General features: G+C 40.0%; 1 non-coding gene across 1 annotated transcript; it reads left to right on the top strand.

The window, feature by feature from the left end:
• Positions 1–266: 266 nt before the first annotated feature.
• On the top strand, positions 267–339 carry TRNAS-GGA. Its single transcript has one exon. It is a non-coding gene; the product is annotated as a tRNA-Ser (tRNA).
• The last annotated feature ends 13993 nt before the right edge of the window (positions 340–14332 follow it).

Genomic DNA, 14332 nt, shown 5'->3' on the forward strand with positions numbered 1-14332 from the left:
AGACAAACACAGGATTTGTATCTCTAAACTCTCAATAAGTCACACCTTTATATCAGACAATGAAGAAGTGAGTGAAAGCTGTTCTTTAATAACTGTCTTAGTGAAAATAATGGAGCTAGACTTTAACAGCCATGTCTTTAAAGTTGTCTCACATTCTGGAGACTGAAGATATGAAGTTTTCCTTACCTTCATTTGTGTGTGTGTGTGTGTGTGTGTTCCTTTGTTTTAGGGATGAAATTTTAATGAGTCTTCTGCATAGCAATGTCTTCCTGGTGGCTCAGTTGGTAAAGTGTCTGCCTGGAATGTAGAAGACCCAGGCTCAATCCCTGTGTCAGGAAAATACCCCGGAGAAGGAAATGGCAGCCCACTCCAGTATTCTTATCTGGAGAATTCCCTGGACAGAGGAATTTGGTGGACTGTAATCCAAATGGTCACAAAGAGTCAGACACAACTGCGGAGGTGACTAAGACTTTCACTTTCACTGCCTAGCAAGGCATAAACAATCAATGGACAAGTTTAAAAAGAACACAAGCCTTTTCTTTCTAAAGTGTGTATTTCATACTGGTATTTGATACACTATGAAAAAATTTGAATCCTAGGTCTAAACCTAAGCTCGAAATTCTCTCAATCCCCCTATTTGTCTTGGTGTCTTATTCCCACTGTATCTTACTTTGTTCTAAAAAATTACCAAATGCATAGACTAAGTTAAGTTAAGTTCTAAAGGATATGATCCAGAGAAAAGTCTAATGATAAGAACTTTCTGACATACAAAATTAACAGTGGGAAAGTAGACTTCTGTCCTAAAGTTCCGGAGCTATTATTGAATAAGACACCAAATAAGATACTACAGAAACTACTAAGATACACAGTCATTAAAAAAAAAAAAAAAAAGCACGCTGTTTTTCTATAAATTAAAATATCCAATAAGAAAAGTGCAAAAGACCTAAGACCATTTATATCTCAGGAAAGTCTTTGTTGCTAATCTCAAACTTATGAAGGTGCTTCTGAGTGACAGCCATCAGGGCAGTAAAAGAAAAGAAATCTGTCTTCATTAATGTGGTTAAGAATTCATACAGAAAGCTAAAAAAACAAAACAAAACAAAGAAATCGACTTTGTAAACCAAATATGTGCTGTTGCTAGTCACTCAGACATGCCCAACTCTTTCAACCCCGTGAAATGTACTTCAACTTTAAAAAAGAATATTCTATGTAAAATGCATAAAATAATGTACATGTTGAGGATGTGGCTAAAATCTCACCATATCTACTTTACACAATGCCTTGACTAATTACAAGACATAATTCAGGGCATAACTTTCTCAACATTAGTTCCTTGGTGTCTCAGATTTCCTACGTAAGTGACAAAAAATTAAAACATAGAATAAATGTGTTCTTTCTGATTCCATGTATCTTTAGTTAATTAAGTTTCCTTGTCTCTGACAGGATTTTTTCCTTAGCCTTTACTGATTATAAGATATACTAGGCTTATTTTCTTTTCTATCTCTACACAGCTTGGGAGCAAAACATAAATTCAATGAGGACAAGGATTTTTTTTTTTTTCTATTTCTTTTTTAATTCTGTGATTCCAGTGTGAAACACTCTGACAAATAGTAGGTGTTTAACAAATATCTGGTGTAAGAAAGAGAATGACTCCAGTATAGCAATAGATACCAAGCACAGATCCTATTATAATAGAACAACCTAAAAGGAGACGAATCGCTGATGAAAGTCAAATACATATCTCTATCTGCGTATGTACTTATGTGCCTTTATGTTAAAGAGCAGTAGTGAGTGAATTTTCCTCAATATCAAATAATGACTAATATTTACATTCATAAAGCTATTATACTGTGAAGTACAACAATGTTTTACTCATGGGTAATTTTTAGCTTGCTGCTCTTTCTGTCTTCTATGAAATTTGTTTTGTTGTTTTTTCTTTTGTATTTGAGCACTGTTGGAGAGCAGTGTTGTGCTATTTTCAGGTGTACAGCAAATTAATTCCTTATAAATTCAGCTAGTGTTTTAAAATTCCATTCCCATTTAGGTTATTACGGAGTATTCAGCAGAGTTCACTGTGGTATACAGTAGTCCTTGTTGGTTATCCATTTTAAATATTGCAGTTTATACATTTCAATCCAAAACATTTATTTTAATATGGTTTTTAGCTTGAGTCACTTTAAATCAGTGTTGAAAGTAAATAGAATGCACATTTTAATACTGATAACTTATTTAGAAAAATAATAATCTGGCACACTACCAGACACTTGAAATTAAGTGCCTAGCTTAATATTTATTTGCTCTTGAAAAGCAAAAACACTGGAATATGTTGATCAAAATAGTGTTCCTCCCAAAGAACTAGCACATTCTCTTTCAGTTCAGTTCAGTTCAGTTGCTCAGTCATGCCTGACTCTTTGCGACCCCATGAATCACAGCACGCCAGGCCTCCCTGTTCATCACCAACTCCCGGGGTTTACTCAAACTCATGTCCATCGAGTCGGTGATGCCATTCAGACATCTCATCCTCTGTCGACCCCTTCTCCTCCTGCCCCCAATCCCTCCCAGAATCAGGGTATTTTCCAATGAGTCAACTCTTCGCATGAGGTGGCCAAAGTACTGGAGTTTCAGCTTCAGCATCAGTCCTTCCAATGAACACCCAGGACTGATCTTTAGGATGGACTGGTTGGATCTCCTTGTAGTCCAACAGACTCTCAAGAGTCTTCTCCAACACCACAGTTCAAAAGCATCAATTTTTCAGTGCTCAGCTTTCTTCACAGTCCAACTCTCACATCCATACATGGCCACTGGAAATACCATAACCTTGACCAGATGGACCTTTGTTGGCAAAGTAATGTCTCTGCTTCTTAATATGCTGTCTAGTTTGGTCATAACTTTCCTTCCAAGGAGTAAGTGTCTTTTAATTTCATGGCTGCACTCACCATCCGCAGTGATTTTGGAGCCCTGACACTGTTTCCACTGTCTCCCCATCTATTTTCCATGAGTTGATGGGACCAGATGTCATGATCTTAGTTTTCTGAATGTTAAGCTTTAAGCCAACTTTTTCACTCTCCTCTTTCAATTTCATCAAGAGGCTTTTTAGTTCCTCTTCACTCTCTGCCATAAGCGTGGTGCCATCTGCATATCTGAGGTTATTGATATTTGTCCTGGCAATCTTGATTCCATTCTCTTTACTGACAGCTAAACAAGAATGTTGATAACTGAACTGTAAGAAGACTGAGTTAAACTAGTTATAACACTGCATTAAATATTCTATAAATCTCTCTTTGATGGCAGTACTTGCTAATTTATCTTCTCTGTTTATAGGCTATATGCTGGAGCCTTTTTACATTCATAATTACAAAATACGCTGGGAGAAAATTAATTTTTTCTGACAAAGAGCAAATAGTTTAGTTACTGTTCTTTTAGAAATATATTTCCTTCAGAAACTGTATCAGCTTACTTTATGCTTGCTCCCACTTTCTAACATAAGTGGATTGATATTTATTTCAAAAGAGAGGAGGCACAGATTAGAAAAATACTTCTTAAATGAGCATTTAGTTTTTGAAAAGCATATAAAGGAGTAACATAATAAACTCAAGATTCTGATAAAATGGCTATATGCTTGTTAGTAAAACTTCAGAGTGAAAGTACAAGTACAACTGGTACTAATACCAGTTTGATTAACTCCTATGCATGCATTGGAGAAGGAAATGCAACCCATTCCAGTATTCTTGCCTGGAGAATCCCAGGGGCGGAGGAGCCTGGTGGGCTGCCGTCTGTGGGGTCACACAGAGTTGGACACGACTGAAGCAACTTAGCAGCAGCAGCAGCAGCAACAGCAGTATGTATATAAGAAAATAAAAACAAACCAACCGAAAAAAGGGGGCATTCGTGCTGAACCTAAATTTTAGTGTGGAGACACTAAATATTATTGGGCAAACAGGAAAACAAAATGTGGTCAGTTGTTGTTCAACAGAAAATAAATCTTTTCCAATATACATGATTTAAAGTTATGAGTCCTTCAAGGAAAAAAAAAAAAAAGAAATAGAGGACAAATATATCACAGTGATAACTGATGATATTCCTGTACTCTCTCTCTCACACACACACACCCCACACAAATTGGAAGCCACCAAAATACTATTTGATAGCTGAATGGATAAGCAAACAAGAGTACATCCATATATCAGAAAATTATTTAAGAATAAAAAGAAATGAGCTATCAGATCACGCATGAAACCTGAATGTATGTTGTTAAGTAAAAGAAACTAGTCTGGAAAGGGATATACACTTCATGATACCAGTCATAAGACATTCTGGAAAAGGTAAAACTGTAGAGTCAATAAAGCATATTAGAGCTTCCCCTCACCCCCACTTTTGCTCCAGAATAGTTTTATTAGTTTGACTACCATTTGTCAACACTCAACTCTTCATCTCCTAGTTAGACACACAGATCTACTCAGAGTCTTTGTCATCCCATAGCTCATATATTGTAATGTTATTGTGTGCATCTGCACACACCTTGAAATTAGAAAGACTTGGGAGTGATTAGAATGGGACTGATTATTCCATAATAATTTTGAATTCTGCAACATATTGAATTGTTATATTTGCTGATACATTTTTGGCCTAAGTCTTCAAGGGTTTCTATATAGATTCTTATGTCATGTACAAACAGGAAATCTTATTTCTTCCTTGCCAATTTATTTCTTTTTCTTGTCTAACTGCTCTGACTGGCACTTTGGATACGATATTGAATTGAAGTGGTGAGGAGGAAAATCTTTCTTTTTCTGATCTTAGAGGAAAAGCTTTTAGATTTGCATCACTGAGTATGGTGTTGGATGAGTATGTCACATATGGCCTTTTCCACATCTAGGTTCATTCCTTCTATACTTAATTGGTTGAGCATTATTACTGTGAAAGCGTGTAGAAATCTGCCAGATGATTTTTCTGCATCTGCTGAGGTAATACTATGATTTCTATTCTTCATTCTATAAATGCAGTGTATAGCAATCATTGAAATTTTTTTGATGAACCATCCTTTCACCCTAGGGTGCAATCTCTTATGATCTCGATGTAGATTCCTTGATAGTGTTGTTGAATCTCGTTTGCCAATAGATTTGTGAACACTGAAGTGTTCACAATAGCAGCTTCAGTAGCAGCAGCAGCAGCACCTGCATGTATATTTATTAGGGGTGTTGTTGTGTATTTTTTAATTATTTTTTCTTTCTTGTATCATCCTCATCAGCTATTGTGTCTGAGTGTGGTTGGCCTCATCATGATTTTGGCAGAATTCTCATCTTTAATTTTCAAGAAGGTTATCGTTAATTTTGTTGAGTAGAACTCACTAATTCTGCTAAATGTTTAGTAAAATTCACTAATGAAGTCACCTAGTCCTGGGCCTTCCTGTGTGTGTGTAAGGGTGACTGTGGAATTTTCATTATGAACTCAATCTCCTTACTAAATTTAATTATATTTCTTCATGATTCCAGTCTTGGTAGATTTTATGCTTTAACACTGTATCATTTTCTTTAGGTTATTAAATTTGATCACTTTTTTTTTCATATTAGACTTCTCTGGCAGCTCAGCTGGTAAAAACAAGCAAACAAACAAACAACGACAACAAAAACAACAACAACAACAAACTGCATGCAATGTAGGAGAGCCCAATTTGCTCTATTCAAGGGTTCACAAGGTCCCATAGTGACGTGCTAGGCTACCCAGTCCAATATTCTCTGGCTTCCCTCGTGGATCAGATGGTTGAGTTCACCATCAATGTGGGACACCTGGGTTCAATGTCTTGTTTGGCCAGATTCCTCATAGGAAGGCATGGAGACGCCACCAGTGTTTGTGTCTGGAGACTCACCATGGACAGAGGAGTCTGGGGGTCTGCAGTCCATGGCATTGCAAAGAGTTGGACACAATTGAACTACTAAGCATGCATGCATGGTTCATCTGAGTTTATTATGGTCCATTATATGTATTACCAATACAGATGCATTATCAATTATCATTATTAATGTAATAGATAATTATCATTATTAATTGTATTGTTTCTTCTTTCACTTCAGATTCATTTATTTGCATCATCTCTCTTCTTTTACTAATCAGTCTTCTTGAGCTTGTCAAATTTGTTTATTTTCTTGAGAAACAAAATATTTTATTTCACTGATTTTTCTATTTTTTCCCCAGTCTATATTTCATTTATTTTTGTCCCAGATGTGAACATGAATGCATACTCAATCATATTTGACTCTTTGTGAACCTGTGTATTACAGCCCACCAGGTTTGTTTGTCCTTGGAATTTTCCAGGTGAAATACTGGAGAGGACTGTCATTCCCATTCCAGGGGATCTTCCCAACCCTGGGATTGAATCTGCATCTCTTGCATCTTCTGAACTAGCAGGTGGATTCTTTACCATGGAGCCACCTGAGAAACCCTGGAACAAAGTATACCATGAAGAAAATGTACATGGTACATGAAGACAGAACAACAGTGGAATAAACCTACCTAAATGGGGAAATAAGTGAAAACAGAAAAAAAAAAAAAAAATCTGAGAGGTAATATTTAAGCCATGACCTGAAGGCTGAGGAGCTATCCACTAGCAGAGAAGTCACAGTAGCTGGTCATTCAGTTAGTCTGAAGATTTGGGACCCTGTGGGCTGTATCCTATCAGACTCCATTGTCCATGGAATTCCTCAGGCAAGAATAGTGGGTAGTGGGATGGGTTGCATGCCCTCCTCCGTGGGGTTACTGCTATATCTTCTTTGAGACACACTTGTCCCACTAATCTAAAATACAGCCCAAAGAAGACCATCTGGAATATCCTGGGAAATTTTAAGCCACCTAATGGAGCATTCAGGAACTGAAAATAGAATTCTTTACCACTTTCTCCACATGGTGGACATATTTTAGTCATGGTCTGTATGTTTTCACATGGGGCTGATGCCTTCCCTTGCAGACAGGCTACTGCCTCTTCTGTGACTAAAAAAAAAAAAAAAATTAATCACTATCTGGGGAACTCCTCTCAAACTTCATAATGATTGAGGCACCCATTTTACTTGTCAGTTATTTTGGCTAGTTTTACAACCATTTCACTGTGCTTGCCACCCTCAGTCCTCTGGTTTAGTCAAATGCACTAATGATATTTCAGTTCAGTTGAGTTCCTTATTGGGCCAACTCTTTGTGACCCCATGGACTGCTGCATGCCAGGATTCCCTGTCCATCATGAGTTCCTGGAGCCTGCTCAAACTCACTTTTGAGTCAGTGATCCTGTCCAACCATCTCATGTCTGTTGTCCCCTTCTCGTCCTGCCTTCAATTTTTTCCAGCACCAGGATCTTTTCCAATGAGTCAGTTCTTTGCATCAGGTGTCCAAAATATTGGAGCTTTAACTTCAGCATCAATCCTCCCAATGAATATTCATGATTAATTTATTTAGATTGATTGGTTCCTCTACTCTCCGTCCAAGGGACTCTCAAGAGTCTTTTCAAATACCACAGTTCAAGAGCATCAGTTCTGTGCTGTTCAGCTTTTTTTGTGGTCCAACTCTCACATTTACACATGACTACAGAAAAAAACAGCTTTGACTAGATGGACCTTTGTAAACAGAGTAATGTCTCTTTTTTTTTTAATATGCTGTCTAGATTTGTCATAACTTTCCTTCCAAGGAGGAAGCATCTTTTAATTTCTTGGCTGCAGTCACCATCTGTAGTGATTTTGTAGCCCAAGACTGTTTCCACTGCTTCCCCATCTACTTGCCATGGAGTGATGGGACTGTATGCCATGATCTTCATTTTATGAATGTTGAGAGGTAAGCCAGCTCTTTCACTCTCCTCTTTCACTTTCCTCAAGAGGCTCTTCAGTGCCTCTTCACTTTCTGCCATAGGGTGGTGTCATATCTGTATCTGAGGTTGTTGATAATTCTCCCAGCAATCTTGGTTCCAGCTTGTGTTTCATCCTGCCCAGTATTTTGCATGATGTACCCCGCATATAAACTAATTAAACAGGGAGACAATATACAGCCTTGACTTATTCCTTTCCCAATTTGGAACCAGTCCATTGTTCCATGTCAAAATCTAAATGTTGCCTCTTGAGCTGGCTCCATACAGATTTCTTTGGTGCCAGGTAAGGTGGTCTGGTATGCCCACCTCTAAGAATTTTCCATTTTGCTGTGATCCACACTGTCAAAAAATTTGGCATAGTCAATGAAGCAGAAGTAGATGTTTTGTTTTGTTTTGTTTTCCTGGAATTCACTTGCTTTTTCTATGATCCAATGGATGTTGGCAATTTGATTGGCAGGAGTGCTCCACTGCCTTTTGTGATCCAGCTTGAGGACCTGCAAGTTCTCATTTGTTAAGACATTTATATTATGACTTTAAATGACATTTATTAAGACTAAGTTGTAAAAATTTGTTGAGGCCCTCCAATTACCTTTGCTGAAAGCTTTGCCATTGATGTTGTTGAAACACAGATCCATCCCTTTGGAAACACATTTTCTCTTGCCCTTTGAGAAAGTCAAATCATAGCTACTTGTATGTTCCTCTTTTGACCCACAATTGATCAAAGAAAAGGTGCTCTCATATTTCAACACATATTGCAAACTGGAGATTTCATCTATTGGAAGAAATACCTCCAGAAGGACTGTCTTCAACAATGCTGGAAAGGCCTCTATCAGATACTGCTAGGCAACTCTTGTGCCACCAAGCTCTGGGAAGAGTCTCTTGGACTCAGAAGACACACCTCATGAAAGAACCAAATCTTACTGGACCTACAGTTCACCTGGTGATCTGAAACTAAATATTTTCTGAAACTGAAGTAGATGGTATCTGATAAGACAGATTTCCCAAGATATAGGTGTATTGAAATCTTGTCTACCAAACTTCTGATGGTGGCACAGTGCTTCAGGTGATGTCCAATGACTGATCTTGACGACATGAACTTTAAACAAAAAGTATCTGAGAGTTCTCCCTCTTACCCTTACTTGTTACTCTAATATGACTTCAGCATGCTAGAACACTGCAGTTTCACTCTAACATGGGATAATACACCCAGGAAAAGTTCTTTACTCCACTGGGGGTGGGGGCAAAAAGCTGTTGAAATTCGGAACATCTGACCCTTGATCAGCGACATTTTCAGAGAAAGATCTTGATCAAAGAGGTGAAAAGTAAAAATTGATAAAGAGAAGCTTCTATTAAAACAGATTTAGTAGGTCAAAAGGAGAGCTCTCAGAGATGACAGGAGAGCCCAACAGGAGGAAGAAGGACTTCTTCTTCTTGCCTGGCAAGAACTCAAGCAATCAAAGACTGTCAGGGTTTAGTCAATGAAAAGCCACCACACTTCAAACCCTAAGCCACCCACAGATACAGTGCTTAGTGTAGCCTTCTGAATTTGTTTTCTTTTTCTAAAAGAGTTCTCTTCTCCCTGTTAGGGAGACTTGCATGTGGATCACCATGGCTTAACACCCTGAGTTGCAATTCTTTGTTGATCTTTGTTGGAGTAATACCTGGCAGCCTGCTTTTGGTCAACACAATCTTAACACTAGTCTGGATAAACCTGTGCTAGTTTAGTGTCCTCTCAGTACTATCCTTGGCATCCAGCCTTCCTTTGTCTCTCTGAAAGAAAATAAAAACAAAGCAAACAAATACCCAGTAGGTTTCATACAGCGGATCTTGAAATCACGCAGTTGTCACATTGCTCAAGTCACACAAAATGCGTGATACACAAAAATGGCACACCAGGAGCGGGAAAGGACCATGGGTTTGTGAGAGAACATTGAGAGAATGCCCTTCAAAGACTGTGAATCTCCCATACCAAAGAAGAGGGCTGGGGAATGGGTCCTCTCCTCATATCCACTCAAGCAACCAAGAGGGTGATCAAGACACTTCACTGGAGCTTCTATTGTGCCTCCTCTCTATGAACCAGTTGGTACTGTGATGCAAGGGCAGGAGGCCATGGCAGAGTGATTTTTGCCCTGCCCTCCAGCTTAAGCTGCACCTAGGACACACCCCTACCTCTTGAGACATCACCATCACCATGGTAGCCATTGGTGGACCCTTGTCCCATTGACCCAGGAAAAGCCTGAGGCCTCTCCATGAGTCTCAGACTAATGCCAGAGATCCATTGGACCTAACCCACAAACCTCTGAGGGAGAGACTTCGGCCTGAGCCCCACTCCCATCTTCTACACTCAGAGGGACAAGTTTCCTCCAGATTCTCTGAGAAAGGAGATAAAGAATGGCCTCATGAGAAACACCCTCATGGAGGTGGCCACTTTTTTGTCCCCTGAAGCTGCATGGAATCATTGGAAGGCAGAGATCCACCACTAGCCCTAGATGCTGCCAAACCCCAACGGTTATGTGATCTCCAAGGTGACTGCCACAAGCACTAATGTAAAGGTGCCCAAGAATGTCATCGTTAAGAGGGTGCAAGGCTTGACAAGAGGTTGAATATGAATAGGCACAACTTCTTCAGCAGGCATGATAGCCAGGAGGCGATTTGTATGTTCCACAAATGGCCATAATTCAAATCAACCTCTGCAAGTACCAACACAGCATGGATGACAAGGACACGGTGGAGTTAGATGTGGTGCAGGGCGTGTGTGGCCACTACCATGGCCACTAACTGAGGCCACTAACGTGACTGGGCGAGCATGTTAGCCACAATGAAGGGAAGCCGCTATGCTGCCAACTGCCCGAACTTCTGCCGGGACTTATAATTTCACTTCTTTGTGCCACCACCATGCAGTCTCAAGGGTACCAAGGACAACATTGATGAACATGATGGTAGCAGCAAAGACTTCACTATGGCCCAGGGCCTCAGATCCCATCTAACTGGCCACCCCAAAGATCAACAACTGAGGCACTTTCCACCCTTCCAGAATGCCCCAGCTGTGACCCACAGCCCACGGATCCTGGCTACAACTAGCTGCCCCTGGTCCTAGCACCTGCCTGGGTCTGCCCCCACTATAAGGCCAGAGGGACATCCTTGGGGTTGTCTGGGCCCAACTATCTGCTGAGTTGCCCTAGGGGCCGAGACACAATTTCTGGCCCAAAATGATCACCAGTCATCTCTGAGGAGCCTGAGGCAGAGCACAGGGAAAGTGGGCACAACACAAGCAGCCATCCACAACAGATGCCCCTCTCCACACTCTGGAGCCTGCTGCCTGAATAACCCATGTTGATGCCTGCAGGAAGCACCAGGAGCCTGGGGCCAGGATTTGGAGGGAGGGGAGGGCGAAATCAAGAAGAGCCCACTGAAGCATCTGCTTCTTCGTTGTGGCCAAGAAGAAACAAGCCGCTGAGGAGGAGAACCCCTTGGTCATGGATGCCTCATGGGCTGAGAAACAGATTGGCTCCCTCCCCAGGGACTCCCAAGGCTGGGCTACAGGTGATGTCCCCTTTAGGAGATGATGCCCTTAGCTGCAGCTCAGCTGAAACATCCACACTGACATTAGAACTTGGCTCTGAAAGTAATACATGACCTTTACCCAAGGTGTGTGAATTTATTACAAAGTCTATGTACTTCTAAACTCTCTCATGCCATATGCCTTGGCAATTTGTGTACACACACACACACACACGCACATTCATGCATGCACAGACACACTGACACACACCTCTGATTCTATTACTTTTAAAGATCTGACCAGGACCACAGTTATCATTCTGCATCCCAAGGTGAACTAGGTGAAGCATTTTTATTTAACACAAAAATGAAGATTACCTCATACTGAAGACAACCTGACATTGCTGTTGTGATATTACTCATGCGATTATTCATTTTCAAATAAAACATTTCATGTCGTTTTCATCTATTATCACTTATGTCTGAAATTTTATTATACCTACTAGCCCATAATTGTATTCAGGCTTTCTTGTCAATACTTCTTAGAATGAATTTTAGCAAAGGTCATGCATATTGATCTCATTATAATCCATGAATTTCATACTAATTCTGGACTTACAGGTTGATGGTTTCAGGGCATTCTAAAGGTTAAGAACACATAAAAAGGGGAGTACCCTAATCTGTTTTATTTTCATTCTCTTCCCCTGCCATAGAAATGTAGCAAGAAATTCTCAGGGTAGGCACAATGACCCACCCCTGCTGATTAGGTAGTACACTATGAGACAAAAAGAAGAAAAACTGAGCAAAACATCAAAAAAAAAAAAAAAAAAAAAAAAAATGTGGCTCTCTGAAAGGAGAATTCACCTCTCTCTTTTTTTTTTTTTTTCTTTCTTTTCTTTGAATAGATTCAATGTAATACAATATATGTATGTAAAAGAATATGGGCTTGGGGGACTGAGGTGATGCAAAATGGAGAGGTGCTCATCAAAGAGTGCAAACGTTCATTGGTAAGATGAACAAGTTTCAAGGACCTAATAATGTACAGCATGGAGACTATAATTAACAGTACTGTATTGTATGTAAGAAAGTTGCTTTGAGAGGAGAGCATTAATGTTCTCACCATGACCACAAAAACAAAATGCTAAATATCTGAGGTGAAGGATCTGCTAATTAACCTTATTGTGGGTACACTTTTACAAAATATACTTGTATAAAAACTATCACCTTTTACATCTTAAACTTACACTACATCTCAATAAATGTGAGGGGGAACACTGAGAGAAATAAAAGTGAGCATATAAGCAGGTATAATTTTGTTGTTTATAACCCTGGAGCTAAAGACAAAAATCTATTATGTAATCCATGGGCTCTAGGGTGTATGAGCTACTTAAATGTGGTTCCCAGTCTTTAGAGCCCAAATTCACTGGTTGTTTTGAATGGGTTTTCTTGCTGCACAGCATGTAGAAGCTTCCCGGACCAGGGGTTAAATCCACATTTCCTGCATTGACAGGAAGATTCTTTCCCACTGAGCCATCAGGGAAACTATGGATCTATTTTCTTTTTCATACTTTTCCTTCTTAGTATAACCTTTGGTTGCAGGGTGGGGCAGGGGGAAGTTTCTGATTCCACACCCTGGACACCAATTTCACAGGTCCATCTTGAGTTGGATTAAGGTATTAAGCATAGTTTGTGTGTGCGTGTGTGTGTGTGTGTGTTTGTGTTTGGTGGAAGTGTTTATATTTTTCTTTCCCAGAGAGCCAAATGAACAGCCCCAAAGGGCTGGAGGAATTGCCACCTTGTTCTTGTTAATGTCTCCTGGAAAATTCAGTATCAATTACAGCACAATAAGGAGAAAAGGCCCATACCAGTTGCTCCCAAGACAGATTTGGGCATGCTCCAGTAGATTCTGCTGACTTTGAAGAAAGTGCCTTACACTGGGCACCATCCTCTGGAGTTCTTCAGCTTCATCTCTCAGAAAAGAAACATAAAGGCATAATAAGAGGAGACTCACATAGGCAAGAAAAAGAACGAATTCAGGGACCAAATGGAGGACATAGAGGAAGTGGCTCTGGTGATCTCTGCTATGGCTCCTGGAGACCAAGATCAGGCAGGATTCGGCCCTTGGTAATGTAACAGAGGTCCTGTCCCTGGCCAGAACCCATTTTGCCATTGTGATGACTTCAGGGCAGAGGTTAAGTAGGCTTGTAGGGGTTGACTGGGAGTAGGGTTTGGAGGGAAGTGGTAACATTTCCAGCAGGCACTCACAAAAGAGGCATGTTGTGACAGAATGCCATCTCCTTGCCATTGTATTCTTTCTGAACTTGATGCTTTACTGTGAGTGTGGGCTCATCTTCTATTTTCATTTTTCCAATTGATGAAGCCAGACTCTGTGGTGAGCAGAGAAGATCCATAGTCATGTGCCCCTTTGGAGTAGAGAGCCAAGTGAGAAAGAATTACACTAAACAAGATGCCACAAACTAGTAGGCATTGATGATTTTTGTGTGGCCTGTAGAGTTCAAACTCTGTAGAGTTCCTATTAATGACTTTTCCCTGTCCTATGTCCTTTCTGAGTCTCTGTCACCCCATGGTCTGTAGTCTGTCAGGCTCCACTCTCCATGGGATTTCCCAGGCAAGAGTACTGCAGAGAGATAGAGTGCCCTTCTCCAGGTCTAGAGGACTTCTTGGGCAATGGAACTATGCTGTATGATGTTATGGTGAATACATGACACCACATACTTGTCAAAAGGCTTAGAACTTATCACAGGAAAAAGTGAATCAATGTATGCATGTTAAAAACACATTTTAACATCAATAATCAGATGTAACATTTGATCAAACATTCTAATTATATTACAAATGCAAGAAACCATCTCACTAAGAGCCCCTGAATTAAATACCTTTAGAAATGAATAGATTTGCAAAACTGAGAGCAAAAAGGAAAAACACTGTAATCGACTTGATAGTGTTCCTTCTCACAGGGGTACAGGTTAA

Source organism: Cervus canadensis, chromosome Y (genome assembly GCF_019320065.1).
Source record: "Cervus canadensis isolate Bull #8, Minnesota chromosome Y, ASM1932006v1, whole genome shotgun sequence".
NCBI classification, from domain to species: domain Eukaryota; kingdom Metazoa; phylum Chordata; class Mammalia; order Artiodactyla; family Cervidae; genus Cervus; species Cervus canadensis.